Source organism: Pseudophryne corroboree, chromosome 5 (genome assembly GCF_028390025.1).
Source record: "Pseudophryne corroboree isolate aPseCor3 chromosome 5, aPseCor3.hap2, whole genome shotgun sequence".
Taxonomy (NCBI): Eukaryota; Metazoa; Chordata; class Amphibia; order Anura; family Myobatrachidae; genus Pseudophryne; species Pseudophryne corroboree.
In genome coordinates, this window is record NC_086448.1 from 577,996,219 (window position 1) to 578,008,334 (window position 12,116).

Genomic DNA, 12,116 nt, shown 5'->3' on the forward strand with positions numbered 1-12,116 from the left:
GTGGCAAATAAAATAAATAAATATATAACTTTTTTTCTACAAAAATCCATACAGTTTTGTCACACTAGACAATAATGCAATATTTATTTGAACAAATGGAAATGTAATAATCTCAGTACGACTCTTAAGGGTGGTACTGATGGGAGAGATGTGTGCTGAGCGATCTTAACTCAGACCGCTCAGCACACATCTCTCCCCCCGCTCAGCACAGTGCGATGTGCTGAGCGAGGGGACGGACGGACGGACGGGCGCTCACTTCACACAACGGTGAAATGAGCGACCCGATAGATTGAGCCTGCATGCAGGCTCAATCTAGCACCGGCGATAGCAATGCGCGGGGCTGCGCATCGCTATCGCTGGGGGGCATACACACGGCAGATCCATGCTTAAAATCTAAGCAATCCAGTCAGATTGCTTAGATTTTAAACACTGATCTCTCCGTGTGTACCCCCTTTGTAGAGTTTTAATCCTGTTATTATTAATTGTTTCATTGTACAGTATTTGTCAATAGACTTTGCTCATTGTGAGTCCAGTGCTTCATTAAAGTAAAACAGAGCGAGTAACTATGGGCCTTATTCAGACCTGATTGCTTCTCTGCAAATTTGCAGATGGCTGCGATCAGATAGTCACCACCCATAGAGAGTGAAAACCTGCCACGTGCAAGTGTGTGAATGCATGTGTATGCCATGCAAATCCGTTTGCAACTCACCATTGAATGATTTCTCCAGTCTGTGTGTAGCTCAGGACTTACTCCTAGAGTGCGATAGAATCAGGCTGATCGGGGCTGGAGCTGACGTCACACACCCTCCCAGAAAACGCTTGGGAACGCCTGCGTTTTTCGTGACACTCCCAGAAAACGGCCAGTTACCACCCACAAACGTCCACTTACTGTCAATCACCTTGTATATGTGGCACCCCACCAAAAGAACCTTCACCCCTTGTGCCCCTTACCCTACTGGATGCAGCCCTGGCTGGACACTATTAATACTACAGCAAGGAAAGGGTTAAATGTGCCTTAAGTGTTGCTTCTGGCACTAGGACACTGACCAATCAGCAAGAGGCGTATGGATCACAAGGAGAGAACCGGCTTGTGCTGTGGCAGTCACAGCCGAGTGCTGGGACAGTTGGCAGTTGAGTGGCGGCCATCTTAGAGAGTTGTACTGACAGGAGGAGCTGAGAGACAAGACCGGTACTGCTGCTGCTGTGATTCCAAGCCAGGGTGGCAGGACAGGTTCCTTGAGCAGGTTAGTTCCGGAGACCCTGGGAGACAGCTCTATAGTGACAGAGCCCACCATACTTTGAGCAGCAATGTGAGTGATAGCAGCCAGCAGGCCCTCTGAGAGAAGTAGCTGGCTGGAGGAAGGAGTAGCCTCATTGACCGTGTCTATAGCGCAAACGTCCAGAGAGGTATTATTGCCATATACCTGACTACCGCACACCACTGCAAGTTAGCACAGATTAATAGAGAGACCGGCCAAATAGAGTGTGGGTGTCGCAACAGCATTTAGAGGATAAGCAGCATATGAATGAGATATTATTCCCCTGTGAAATAGTATTATACCGTGCTGAGGAGTCATAGTTAGCCATCGCAGCATAGAACCCTTGCCTCCCAAATAGACAGACTAATGGGCCCTACACATTGCGCGATCCGTCGCTGAGCTGCCCGACGGCGGATATGGCCGACGGGTGACCCGGCAGCGGGGGGGCAGTGACGGAGGGAGTGAAGTTTCTTCACTCCCCCCGGCTCCATAGCAGTGCAGACAAATATGGATGAGATCGTCCATATTGGCCTGCATGCACAAGCGATGGGGCACCAGCGATGAACGCGCATCGTTCATTGCTGGTGCCTCCACACTCAAAGATATGAACGGTGTCTCGTTCATTAATCAACGAGATCGTTTATATCTTTGAGTATTATTGCCCAATGTGTAGGGCCCATCACCCTCACAGCAGTGCAGAGACTGTAATTAATGGATAACTTCCATCTGTGGATTTGTAGTCATCTAACACGTCCATTCTACTGTTGTTTCATCTTACTCTCAAGTAAAGGAAGCTTTCCATGCAAGTTATAGCAAGCTAAACTGGATACAAATAATTTGTCAGGTCACCGTTAGTACCCATTGTGTTATAGCACAGTACAGCCTAACAGAACTAATTACTGTCATCTTCAGACAAGCGCACCCAATTTGCCTCAGAATAGATTCCTGCTACCAAGAACCTCAGCTAGTGCTTAGATCTATTTGGAATTGGTCAGCATCAGTTAACATTGTGTAATACAGAGTTTGATTCCACCACACCTAATAAAGAATTCCACAGAGGATTTAATCAGGATTACCCCTAACAATATACAAAGAATTTATGCTGACTGTGTATCACATCTAATGCCGTTAATTAACAAAGACTCTATGTGCACCAACATTATGGCCATCTAAAACTGCACAGTATAGACTTTATGGGGAGGTAATATTGATTGGTATAGTTTTCAATATAGATATATATGTATCTATTGACAGCGTCTGCTTCATATAGTATTGTTTTTGTATAAGTTGCTTATTGCAATTGTATCCACTGTTCCTGCTTAATGCTAGTAATTTTGTTGCATTTAACATAAAAGCATGGTCCTCCTCCAGGACAGAAAACTACTGAGACCACCGGTTGCAGTGTAATAAAATATCTTTATTTCTTTGTTGAACAATTAATGTTGAGCTATACCGCTGAACTAATTGCTATTAGAATCAATGTTGTAAATAGCAGATGTTTAGTAAGGGCATTGAACTGACCCCATAGTGTGTATCTTACTTAATTCTCTCTGTACATTTACATCTGCCCCACCTGCAGTTCAACATGGTTTTACCAAGGTACATTGGCCCTAATTCAGACCTGATCACTGTTGTGCGAAATCGTACAGCGGCCAATTATTAAATGACTGCGCATGCCTATGCACCGCAATCCCGCGAGCCCAAACAGCGACAGAATGGTGACAAAATTTTGATTGCTAGGTGTATATGTGATCCTCCCTTGGAGATAATAATATAAGTCCCTTTGTAAGTGTGATGGTGTGTACACTGTGTATTCTGACAGCCCTGGGACAGACTAAGGACTATATGACTGTGACAACCCAAAGGCGAAGATGTATTGCCTCCCGCAGCAACAGCAGCAGCGGCACCTGTAGCAGCATCTCACAAACGCTAACTTGTAACTAGGCAGGCTCAGCTATATATCACCGCTTTCCGTAAGAGGCACCCCGCTGACAACCTCTTACGGAAACTGAGGGACATCTTCGCACAATGGCTACCTCATTTAGACTCTCCTGGGGATTTGTTATATCGGACAATGCCACCAATATTGTGCGTGCATTACATCTGGGCAAATTCCAGCATGTCCCATGTTTTGCACATACAATTAATTTGGTGGTGCAGATTTTTTTTTTAAAATGACAGAGGCATGCAGGAGATGCTGTCGGTGGCCCGAAAAATTGCGGGCCACTTTCGACATTCAGCCACCGCGAGCCAAAGACTGGAGTGCCAGCAAACACTCCTGAACCTGCCCTGCCATCACCTGAAACAAGAGGTGGTAATAAAGTGGAATTCAACACTCTATATGCTTCGGAGGATGGAGGAGCAGCAAAAGGCCATTCAAGCCTATACATCCACCTATGATATAGGCAAAGGAGGGGGAATACACCTGACTCAAGCGCAGTGGAGAATGATTTCCATCTTGTGCAAGGTTCTCCAACCCTTCGAACTTGCTACACGTGAAGTCAGTTCAGACACTGCCAGTTTGTTTCAGGTCATTCCCCTCATCAGGCTTTTGCAGAAGCAGCTGGAGAAATTGAAGGGGGAGCTAAGACGGAGCGATTCCGCAAAGTATGTGGGACTTGTGGATGGAACCCTTCATTTGCTTTGCCAAGATTCAAGGGTGGTCAATCTGTTGAAATCAGAGCACTACATTTTGGCCACCGTGCTCGATACTAGGTTTAAAGTCTACGTTGTCTCTCTCTTTCTGGCAGACACAAGTCTGCAGAGTAAATTTGATATAGTTTGCTGCGCTGTGAAGAAAAAAGCTGCTCAGGTTGTTAATTGGTGATTGTTTGTGCTAATGTATGATGTTCTGTAGAAATACTTAGTAAAATAAAAATATTTAAAAGAAAAAATAAAAATAAAAAAATAAAAAATTGATGAAAAAAAATTAATGAAGAAAAAATTGAAATATTTTTGGTGAAAATAAAAATAAAAAATAAAAATAAAAATAAATAAGACAAAATAAGATAAGAAAAGGGGGGGGGGATGGGGTAAGGGTGAAGTGCAATGTTTACAGCTCCTTTAGGAATAATTTGGAGCTTTAGGACACTTGATCAGAAGGGCACAGTCTCTTGGGGTATAACTATCCCTGACTTACCCTATTCTTCTGGTGTAAGCATAACTGGAGGTTCCGATATTGGTGGCAGCAATTGGGCTGATGGGCAGGCTGGCCTTTCCTGCCTGTTAGGCCGTAGCTGCCTTCCCACGTCCTCCTCCCGCTAGCCGCACTGTAGCCGCTGCTCCGTCTGATCCGCCGTGACCGGAAGTTCGGGTCTTTACTTCCGGTAGTACGAGTGCTAGCGGCGGCGGAGTTAGTGTCCTTAAGGTTGCTTCTTATTTTCTTCTCCAACGCGTTTCAAATCCAAGTTCGGATTCTTTCTCAAGGAGATGTTAAAATCTTTAAGGTTGTTTATCCTTTTTTATATGATAACTTTATTAAAAAAACAGGAAGTGCCCGTGACCGGAAGTGGGTTTCCCGGCGGCATCCTCATGGTAAAAAAGGCGGAAGAGGGGAATATGTATAGATTATTCCCCAATTTTAAAAGGTTTAAAAATATATAAACCATTGCACTTGTAGGAAGGAAAAAGGGGGAAGGTATGTGATGAAAAAAATAAATAAAGATAAAATCAATATAAAATTAAATAAAAAATAAAAATAAATAAGAATAAAAATAAATAAATAAATTATAAATATGAGAAGTTATTAAGTATGTGTGTGTGGAAAATTACAGGAAGACATTTAGTTCTATGTTAATATTTAGACCGTGTGGTTCTAAACTCTTAATTTTGTATATCCATTCAGTTTCTGTTTTCTTTAGTGTTTTTACGATATCCTCTCCTCTCCAATGGGCTTCGATCTTTTGAATCCCAATGAATTTTAACCCAGTGGGATCTTGATTATGTTTTGTCAGAAAATGAGCTGAAACACTGTGTGTTTTCAGTCCTCTTTTTATATTATATACATGCTCTGCTATCCTTATTTTCAGTTTTCGTTTCGTTTGCCCCACGTACTGTTTTCCACATGTACATTCCAGGATGTAAATGACCCCTTCTGTGTAGCATGTTACTTGATTTCTAATTTCAAATTCTTCTTTTGTTATGTTGGATTTGAAAGTGGTTGTAGGTTTGATTGAAGTTTTCTGATTCCTACAACCAATGCAGGTCGTGCAATGGTGGAATCCTTTAGTTTTTGTATGGTTTTTTGACTCTTGTGAAATCGGTAGGAAACTGTGAGTCAGCTGTTGTTTTAAGTTGTTGGCTTTTTTGTAAATTATTTTTGGTTTGATGGGGATAGATTCCTTTAGGTCCTCATCAAGAGAGAGAATATGCCAGTGTTTTTCAAGGATTTTTTCAATGTCTTTATGATTACTATTGAACTGTGTTATGAATGTTACAGGTAGTTCTTTTTTGTCTTTCTGTTTGAAGATGAGTAAGTCTTTTCTTTCCAAGTTTTTGACCTTTTCTAATTGTTGTTTCAAATGATTTTCTTTGTATCCTTTTTGAAGAAATTTGTTTTTCATTTCTTGTGCTTGTTGTCCAAATACTTTTTGATCAGTACAGTTCCTTTTTAGTCGACGAAATTGTCCTCCTGGGATATTTTCTATCCATTGTCTGTGGTGATTGCTGCTATGTGAGAGCATATTGTTTCCGTTCACTTTTTTGAAATGAGTTCTAGTAAGAATTTGATTTGCTTCAATGTAGATTTCCAAATCAAGGAAAATTACTGTATTTTCACTGTGTATGGTGGTGAATTCAAGATTCATATTATTGTTGTTGATGTGCTCTTTGAATTGTAATAGAGCGTCTTGGGTTGTGCCCTTCTGATCAAGTGTCCTAAAGCTCCAAATTATTCCTAAAGGAGCTGTAAACATTGCACTTCACCCTTACCCCATCCCCCCCCCTTTCTTATCTTATTTTGTCTTATTTATTTTTATTTTTTATTTTTATTTTTATTTTCACCAAAAATATTTCAATTTTTTCTTCATTAATTTTTTTTCATCAATTTTTTATTTTTTTATTTTTATTTTTTCTTTTAAATATTTTTATTTTACTAAGTATTTCTACAGAACATCATACATTAGCACACACAAGCGCTCGTTTCAACAAAAATTTCAACAAGTCTGCAGAGGTTCAAAGACCTGCTGGTGAGAAAATTGTCAACTCAATCGGAACGTGACCCATCAACAGCTGCTCCTTCATTTTCTCCCGCAACTGGGGCTGCGAGGAAAACGATAATTATAGATTTCCTAACCCACCCACTGGTGGTGATGCAGGGCAGTCAGGAGTGAGTGCTGACATCTGGTCCAGACTGAAGGACCTGCCAACGATTACTGACATGTCTACTGTCACTGCATATGATTCTGTCACCATTGAAAGAATGGTGGAGGATTATATGAGTGACAGCATCCAAGTAGACATAGTAACATAGTATCTATAGTATCTAAGATTGAAAAAAGACAATTGTCCATCGAGTTCAACCTATTTGTGGTCTCCTATGCATGATTATTTTGTATAAAATTTTGACTGAAGTTGATGACTGCTGTTACGATTTACCCCTCTTTTTTATAATAACCATAGTGCGTGACTATGCCCCGAAACCCTGGATATCCTTATACATTAAGAATGGGTTAGATAAATTCCTAAAGGTGTTGACTGAGTCAGCCATTACAACTCCCTCAGGCAGGGAATTCCAAATACGTATCGTCCTTACCGTAAAAAAGCCTTTACGCCGTATTGTGCGGAAACTCCTCTCCTCTAACCTGAGCGAGTGTCCACGAGTTCTCTATGTTGATCTAACCAAAAACAGGTCCTGCGCAAGATCTGTATATTGTCCCCTTATATATTTGTAAATGTTGATCATGTCCCCTCTTAATCTCCTCTTTTCCTGTGTAAACATGCCTAGTCTTTCAAGCCTTTCCTCGTATTCCAGCGTCTCCATACCCTTAATTAGTTTGGTCGCCCGCCTTTGAACCTTTTCTAGCTCCAGGATATCCTTTTTGTAGTAAGGCGCCAAGAATTGTACACAGTATTCAAGGTGTGGCCTCACAAGTGATTTATATAACGGGAGTATAATACTCTCGTCCCTATCATCAATTCCCCGTTTAATGCATGCTAATATCTTATTAGCCTTCTTTGCTGCAGTCCTACTTTGGGTACTACTGCTTAGTTTGCTATCTATGAGGACACCTAAGTCCTTTTCCAATACAGAATCCCCTAATTTAACCCATTTAGTAGGTAGGTGTTATTTTTGTTCTTGTTACCACGGTGCATTACCTTACACTTGTCTGTATTGAAGCGCATTCTCCATTTCGCTGCCCAAGCTTCTAATTTAACTAAGTCGTTCTGAAGTGACTCAGCATCCCCCTCCGCATTTATAACTTTACACAATTTGGTATCATCTGCAAAAATTGACACCTTGCTCTCTAGACCTTTTGTTAGGTCATTAATGAAAATATTGAACAATAGCGGTCCTAATACTGAGCCTTGCGGCACACCACTTAGTACTTCAGTCCAAGTTGAAAAATATCCATTAACCACAATGCGCTGCTCCCTATTATCTAACCAGTTTTTGACCCAAGTGCATATTGTGCTTCCTAGCCCTGATTCTTGTAGCTTGTAGATAAGTCTCATGTGTGGTACAGTGTTGAATGCTTTGGCAAAATCTAAAAAGATTACATCCACCTCTTTACCCTGATCTAGGTTTGCGCTTACTGTTTCATAAAAGCCAAGTAAGTTGGTTTGACAGGATCTGTCCTTCATAAACCTATGTTGATTCCTTTTAATGACCTTATTGACTTCAAGGAACTTCTGAATACTATCTCTTAGAATACCTTCCAATACTTTCCCCACTATAGATGTTAGACTAACTGGTCTATAATTACCTGGATCAGCTTTACTTCCCTTTTTGAATATAGGCACTACTTCCGCTGTAAGCCAGTCTTTGGGAACATGTCAGACAGTCTGTATGTATACTGGCAGGAAAAAGAGGCAATTTGGATACCCTTACTCAAACTGGCTTTATTTTACCTAAGTTGCTCCCCCTCCAGTGTGTACTTCAAAAGAGTGTTTAGTGCAGCCGGTAACCTTGTCAGCAATCGGTGTAGGAGGTTACTTCCACAAAATGTGGAGAAGATGATGTTCATCAAAATGAATTATAAATTCCTCCGGGAAGACCTTGATCAGCAATTGCCTCCATAAAGTACCCAGGGACCTGTGATGGTGGACTCCAGTGGGGACAAATTAATACTCTGTGAGGAGGAGGATGTACACACTGAAAGGGGTGAGGAATCGGAGGATGAGGATGAGTTTGACATCTTTCCTCTGTAGAGCCAGTTTGTGCAAGGAGAGATTGATTGCTTCTTTTTTGGCGGGGGCCCAAACAAACCAGTCATTTCAGCCACAGTTGTGTGGCAGACCCTGTCACTGAAATTATTGGTTGTTAAAGTGTGCATGTCCTGTTTATACAACATAAGGGTGGGTGGGTGGGAGGACAATTCCACCTTGCACCTCTTTTTCTTCTTTGCATCATGTGCTGTTTGGGAACTAGTCTTTTTAAAGTGCCATCCTGTCTGACACTGCCGTATAAGTCCTGGGGTACTGCCATATAAGTCCAGTCCAGTGGTGCTGTCTTGTGCTGCATCAGTCCAGTGGTGGTGTCTTGTGCTGCCATAAGTCCAGTGGTGGTGTCCTGTTTATTATTTATAATATATTACAGGTTGAGTATCCCTTATCCAAAATGCTTGGGACCAGAGGAATTTTGGATATCGGATTTTTCCGTATTTTGGAATAATTGCATACCATAATGAGATATCATGGCTATAGGACCCAAGTCTAAGCACAGAATACATTTATGTTTCATATACACCTTATACACACAGCCTGAAGGTCATTTTAGCCGATATTTTTTATAACTTTGTGCATTAAACAAAGTGTGTGTACATTCACACAATTCATTTATGTTTCATATACACCTTATACACACAGCCTGAAGGTCATTTAATACAATATTTTTAATAACTTTGAGTGTTAAACAAAGTTTGTGTACATTGAGCCATCAAAAAACAAAGGTTTCACTATCTCAGTCTCACTCAAAAAAGTCCGTATTTTGGAATATTCCGTATTTCGGAATATTTGGATATGGGATACTCAACCTGTATAAATAATATATATTATAATATATAATAATATTTCTTATTTTTACAGGGTTTGCCCTGTCTGGTGTAGAGGTACGCTCACCTGTGCAGCATATTATTATAATAGCTCCAAATAAAATGGTTGCTATTATCCAAATTACTTTTACAGGCTTTGCCATGTGTGTGTGTGGTTGGTTTAGGGGTATGCTCTCCTGTGCCACCAATATTGTGCATGTATTACATCTGGGCAAATTCCAGCACGTCCCATGTTTGTGCCGCACACTTGTGTAGCTTAGCTTAGTCATACAGCTACCTCATTGCACCTCTTTTTCTTCTTTGCATGATGGATGCTTGGGGACTAGTTTTTTTTAAGTGCCATCCTGTCTGCAACTGCAGTGCCACTCCTAGATAGGCCAGGTGTTTGTGCCACACACTTGTGTCACTTAGCTTAGTCATACAGCTACCTCATTGCACCTCTTTTACTTTTTTGCATAATGTGCTGTTTGGGGCCTAGTTTTTTTAAGTGCCATCCTGTCTGCCATTGCAGAGTTACTCCTAGATGGGCCAGGTGTTTGTGCCACACACTTGTGTTTCTTCGCTTAGCCATCCAGCTACCTAATTGCACCTCTCTTTCTTCTTTGCATCATGTGCTGTTTGGAGCCTATTTTTTTAAATCTGCCATCCTGTCTGCCACTGCAGTGCCACTTCCAGATGAGCCAGGTGTTTGTGCCACACACATGTTTCATTTAGCTTAGTCATCCAGCCACCTTGGTGCAACCTTTTGGCCTAAAAACAATATTGTCAGGTGTGAGGTGTTCAGAATAGACTGGAAATGAGTGGAAATTAATGTTATTGATGTTAATAATACCGTAGGATCAAAATTACCCACAAATTATGTGATTTTAGCTGTTTTTATGTTTTAAAAAAAAAATCATTCAGAACCAAAACCAAAACCCGAAAGGGTGGTTTTGGCAAAACCAATCCAGATCCAAAACACGAGCATGGAACCAGAACCAAAACCAAAACACAAAACACGAAAAGTGCCCGCCGCACATCTCTAGTTACTGTAGGTCATCTAAAGAATAGGGAAATGATTATATTTAAACCAGCATCTTGAGATAGATAGGTGTCACATGGCTGGTTACTCCAAGCAGAGAAATATTTGGCTGGAGTAGCTATAAGTCAGATGGCAGAACTGTCCAAGCCGCTTAGTCCTAGAGGACTGGTTGTGAGACACAAAGATGATGTCAACGGAGATGGTTGAATCATCTAGAAATTATTGCACACTGATATAAGTCAGAACTTAATGTCATCCAAAACATCTTTTCTTTGTCTAGATTGGCATGCAATACACTAATTAACAAGCTTTAACTTTCACAGAGATCTTGATCCACCCATGTCATTAACTCTCCCAGTTGTAGACTCTGTTTACATATACATATACTTGTATCTTAGATCCAGTGTTAATGGCTGAAATATCACTTATCAGCACCATAATCTCTTTTTTGTTGCTGTACTTTTACATTTTATATCCTTACTGCTGCACTTTGCTGTGTACAGTACCATAAGTATGTATATCTCTGCTCCCACTTCTGGTCTGGTAGTCATAATAGGTGTGGCAGATCTGGAGCCACATCACACATACCGCCGCGATGGTGGGTGAATTGTGGGTAACATACACACTTGAAACCCATTGGCCATATTAGGACTGATATAGCGTGCTTGCAGTATAGATACAAGCCCCAGTGGCAGTGTTGGGTTTGGCCAAGTAGTATGTTTGAGAGGACAGAAAGAAAGTCCAGGCATTCACTTTCACTTCTGGAAATCACTGAGCGACTTCTGGTTTGGTTCTTGAACAATTTTCTGTAGTTTTATGGTACATATGGTTTATTTTTTAAGCTTTTATGATAACATACATTAATTGAGCACCAATGTATATACTTCTAAGTGTGTGTTGCTGACATTACCTATGGCATAGGGTACTGTATACACCACTTTCAGATTGCAGGATATCCTGTTTTGGCCATTTTCCTTTCCAAAATTGGTAAATAATTATGTTAATAGGTTGCCCGATATATACCCAGTCTGGCTCAAGAGATATCATTACCCTTGAGGAAGTCAGAAGGTTGAGACGTGGTCTTCCCTAGATGCAATGCATTGGGTACTATGGCTACATATGGGTATTCAGATAAGCTATCCTTTCATTAACACAAAGTATAGGCATTTGCTTATGGTCCTGTGTTCTATGTTGTAAACTGTATTTCACTATGCTTGTTTTATGTTTTTTATGTATTTTTGGATGTATATTATAAGTCTTTGAAAAAAACCATCACATGATCGAGGTCTAAGTGGGGATCACGCCAGGATTTGAGATAATCTGTTAAAAATGTATGAGGTAAATATATTATAGCGGCACGGATCGTGCCACTATAACACTTCCTGCTTTGTCTCATTACCGAGGTGAAGCAGGAAGGGACATCGGCAAGATGTACTAACATCTTAGCTGCCAAAGCAGGGGAGCCCGCACAGGATCTCGCTACTCATGCACCAGCGCTGTGTCCCTGCTGTGGTGAATGGGCATCACCACCTGCAGCTGTCAAAGTCGACAGCTGGAGGTGTCGGAATGGTTAGCGATGCTGACCGTTCATACATTGCCCGTGCTTATCAGCCTGCTATCTATTAG

General features: G+C 41.1%; 1 long non-coding RNA gene across 2 annotated transcripts in view; it reads left to right on the forward strand.

Moving 5' to 3' along the window:
• The first annotated feature begins 1,065 nt into the window (after positions 1-1,065).
• The window catches only part of LOC134928068 (uncharacterized), a 177,168-nt gene continuing 166,117 nt past the window's right edge, over positions 1,066-12,116 (forward strand). For both annotated transcript variants that reach the window (XR_010177820.1, XR_010177821.1), the window contains exon 1: positions 1,066-1,244. This is a non-coding gene — a long non-coding RNA (uncharacterized LOC134928068). The remainder of the gene's footprint in view (positions 1,245-12,116) is intronic.